The sequence below is a fragment of the Thunnus thynnus genome, chromosome 9 (genome assembly GCF_963924715.1).
Source record: "Thunnus thynnus chromosome 9, fThuThy2.1, whole genome shotgun sequence".
Classification (NCBI taxonomy): domain Eukaryota; kingdom Metazoa; phylum Chordata; class Actinopteri; order Scombriformes; family Scombridae; genus Thunnus; species Thunnus thynnus.
The window spans coordinates 13,453,223-13,457,725 of record NC_089525.1 but is presented as its reverse complement, the minus strand read 5'-3'; the positions used below and the strand labels follow the sequence as shown (position 1 = coordinate 13,457,725).

Here is a 4,503-nt window from a genome sequence, read left to right as displayed (position 1 = left end):
AAGGTTACCGAGTCAAACACAAGACATGTGGTCCCAAGCTCTCACTTCTACACTCCTTACTTGCCACCCCAACATAACAGTGATTAAAAAAACCTAGCATACATTATAGCCAAATTACTTATTTTGTGGTCAGGGATTGATATTTTTAATGGTTGGACCTTTCCATTTTGGCAGATCTGTCTGATGAGATTAAAGTAACTATGATCATAGGGCGATTAGACTATTGTGGGCAACTATTGGCTGTCAGTAGCATCTGTGTCCATATGAGGACATTTATCATATTCAGTTAATATTTCCAAAACCATAGCCTATGTGCTGTTAATATGTAGGCTACAAGGTTTCTATTTCTTGTGACCGGAAAATTATTGTTTGCAGCTTTTTGTCAGTAGGCATATTTTCAACCAAATAATCAATAACAGACTGTGCATAGCCAGACCTATTCCACACTTCTATTAGTGTAATAGTGTAATAATAACTCTCCTATGGAATTTTAAGCCAACAACACGCCACCAACAACTTTTATAATAGGTAGGTAGAGCCCTCGAGATGTGCTGTTGTAGGCCCAGGTGCTATGCTAGCTTTGATTATTCATTTGGCCACAGGATTAAGCTACTGCTGACAGAATAGTGGACTTGATAAACAGAGGATGTGCAATCATTTTGCAGCCAATGAAAAGTTTAGATTTTGAGAATTTACATGTGCGTGGATAGGCTATTAAGTTTGATAAAACAGTCAGGAGATTACCCTGCATATTGTAGGCAGACCACTGTTGTCTTGCACTAATTCTGTGCTTATTTATAGACTGAACATAGCCTTTGAATAACTAAACTGCCAATGTTGTAGCTGTTGTTAGTAACATTGAAGGGTTAGGGTTAACATTAATCTAGATAGGAGGTTCCATATCAAGAAAAATTAAACTTGCAAATATAAAAAAACAGAATTTCAGGCCTTTTTCTATAAATTCTATTTTGTGTCAGAAAATGCTTTGATATCCATTTTTTTCAAACAGACTGACAAAACCATTTTTAAAGAAAGCCCTGTTTTTTGTTTGAGAGTAAGAAATCGATTGAGACAAAAGTACACTGATTTATTTAATTGGACCTTTTGCAGTGAAAATGTCAACTTCAAAACAATTATTAATGAATTGGTCTGTTACTACAGGTACTAACTACTCATGGCAGCTCCCATCACACATGTGAATGATCTCAAGAGTGAGAGGTTGCCATTTAATAAAGTGCAAAATTTCCCTTGGAAATGAGAGGAAACTAAATAGGCTTTTTGAAGCGCAGAATTATATTACTGTATATAAGAACTGTATATCAGCAAGCCTTTCATGCATAAGATTTCTTCCACAAATGCTTTCTCTTGTCATGTGGGATTGAGCAGGTGAACCCAAATGCAAACACTGTACTAGTAGGTAATGGTGAAATAAGTGAATAAGTCTTCATTTGCTTGAGCAGGTACAGATGGTGAGATGGAGGCTGGCTGATGTTAGGGCTGAGGTGAGGGGGAAGAATCTGAGAAATGTCCAATTTCTAGGATGAGAGCTGACTTGGCGGGCAAGCAGGCAGGTATTCCTGGAGACAGAGAGAACAGGTGTAAGGCAAGCTGCAGGCAGGCAACCAAACTAACTAGCTAGCAGACTAGGCAGGAAGGCAAATAAACTATTTTGCAGGCAAAGCAGACAGGAAAACAAACAGGAAGACAAACCGTGAATGGCATGGCAATTCGGCAGGGACTGGCTGTCTGTGCAATCTCCTTGTAGTGGAGTGATGATGGCTTGATGACAGGCAGGTGAGCTGATTCCATACTAAGCAGCAGGTGTGGAGGGAGAGAGAGCCAGAGAACAAACACGCCTACACCACACACACAGACAGACTGAGAGGAAAAACACCAGGAAAACACAAGGGCTAGGCTATGATCTTTTAAATCATTTTAAATCTACCAGAATGGAAAAAAGATGACTGAGTTGTTTTTTCTTTTTCTTTTTTATGGTCTTTAGCCTGTATGTTTTAACTTCAGGCTTTTGTCTTCAATATAATCAAAACAGTCAGTCAATATGTCATTAGGCAGTATAGCTGGGTGTCATGTCAGGTCAGCCTGAGGTCAATGTGGATATTAACTGTCTAATTTCTCATTCTGTTTTCATTGCTCAGCCACTCATGAAATTCAGTGCTGTGTGACCCCTGAAAATGATGAGGAGGATGAGGAAGACTGACGTGTGTACATACAGTAAATCTGCAATGCAAATTTGACTGCTGAAGGTAATGGAGTCATTATCTTGCAGTAGAGCGTCTGTGTGTATGCTGTGTATACATGGGTTACACAGCATTGTAAACCACAGGGATCAGAGAGGAAAAAGGGTTAATTGACTGTTAAGCCTCCATGCTGTAGAGATCAAAGACTTTCAAGTCTTATGATCACAATCAGCACCTTCCCCATGCAAGCTGCTGTTAGAGCCTCTCGGGCAAGGTCACCGCTAACAGAACTTTGGATTTGTTAGGATTTCAGCTGTCTGTATGTATCTGTGTGCACCTGTGTGTATTAGTGAGTGTTAGCAAGAGTGACACTGAACAGAGTCTGTGATCTGACAGTAATGGCAGCCCCGTCCTGGTTAATTAGATTTATTGGATGCAAATTAAAAATCCAAAATGTATGTGTTCATCATTTGCACGCTTTTTAATCTAGCATATGAGAAGTAACAATGCCACTTCATAATAGGGAATCCTCTGAAACGATTTAAAGTCTAACTGAAATCACATTTAATCATCTTTCTTTGCAGTCAAAATAATGTCAACATGTTTTTTTAAATGTATTGCTGATTTTGTATAATTTGAATGAAGAAAAAAGGTATTTGAAATAGATTGAAAATGCTCCCTTTTGTCTCAGATGGCTGGGCAGGAGGCTTGTTCGATTAGGTTGCAGGCTAAGGCTACACTGTACAGAACCAAGATAAAATAAACAAACTGCTGTTAAAAGTCATGGACAGACAGTGTGTTACTAACAGGAATTTTGAAAAGCAATGACCAAATCAGCATCTAATGGGTCCAAAATGACATTTGTTTACATGCGGTTTAATGTGTTGCAACTGAGCAGCTAATTAGCTATCAAGCTACTAACTGACGTTAGAGGTGCACTTTTCTCCAGTGAATGTTTGTTTGGTGGCAAGCTAAGGTGCAGGACAAGACGTGTGTTCATGTTTATAAGTTAAATAAGAAGGAGACTTTAGCAGAAAAGCTAATGTGGGTTGTTGTTCAGAGTCTCTTGGCTCTTGTGTTGTGTAGCCGGCTGCTAACAGGCTCAGTGTGACTGTCTTCTCTGCCTATGATAGAACTTATCATTATCGCTTTATGCAAGATTTGATTTGCTGTATCAAAATAAGATCTCCAGCTTATGTAAGCGAATAGCGGAACAGCATTTAATCAAAATAATGTAAAACAGAAATCAAAACAATTTCAAATATAAATTTCTCCCTTTTGGTTTCAGATTATTTTTCTCAAAGGAGAACACAGGACAAGGGTTTTACAGCGAAGATATGTGTGCTGTAGTAGACAAAAAAAGGCAATTTAATTTCAGTTGGACTTAAACCTGCAGTGCGGAACTTTTACATATAAATGAATGTCCGTTATATTCAAGCCCTTGCCAAATATGTCCACACAATGCTGATTAAGCCTATCACCGCCAGATAAATCTTTCTATATTTCACAGTATACTGGAGTTCTTAATCTGGTGTTGGGTTTGACATTCTCGCACTGGCTGGATGAATGCATACTGTGCATGCACTATGGCCAGAGCATGTGCACCAGAGACTTCCACCGGCTGAGCCAGCTAACTTCCGGTTAGCTCTCTGCTAACTTGAATGGGGATAAAGTAAATAAATCGTGCAGCTCTTATGTGATTGGACCGAATGGTTCTAATAGTGAAATTAGTCATTTTGCAGGGGCTGTATGACGCTCAAAACTCCTGCATTCTAATGGTTAATAAATAGTTTGCTTATGCTTAATAGATCAGTAATGCACCATTAATGAGAACAACATTTTGGTTGCCAAGTTGTGAATAATCTCTCTGTATGGTATTTATCCTCTTCCAGCAACACACTTGCTTTGTCTTTTTAGCTAGCTCTTTAATTTAGCAGGTAGACCCCTCCACTTTGGCTACTTATCTTCTAGGAAATGGTTTTAGGCATTTGGACCAAAATCCATTTATTAACAATGTCCATAAGTAATTAATATTGTGGCCACTTAACTGTGGACAGTATTTTGCCTACCCATGCATCATGAGCACATGCTTTGTGTTTCATCACTGTGAGATCCAAGTAGCACTTTCCCCCTTGCTTTTTATTCAATCTGCTAACATTTTGGTCAGTGGGTTGGAATCCCGCTTGCAGGGACCAATGACCATTAGTTTGTCTTGACTGATAAGCCTCATCATTTACCTCACCTGTAAAGCTTACTATAGCATAAATGAAATAAGGTGACCCCCCCCCCAATCCCCTTTTCCAAC

General features: G+C 39.0%; 1 long non-coding RNA gene across 1 annotated transcript; it reads right to left on the bottom strand.

Moving 5' to 3' along the window:
• Positions 1-1,072: 1,072 nt before the first annotated feature.
• LOC137188748 (uncharacterized) lies at positions 1,073-3,187 on the bottom strand. Its single transcript, XR_010929507.1, has 2 exons — positions 1,711-3,187; positions 1,073-1,577 (listed from the first exon to the last, which is right to left on the bottom strand). It is a non-coding gene; the product is annotated as an uncharacterized lncRNA (long non-coding RNA).
• Positions 3,188-4,503: the final 1,316 nt, after the last annotated feature.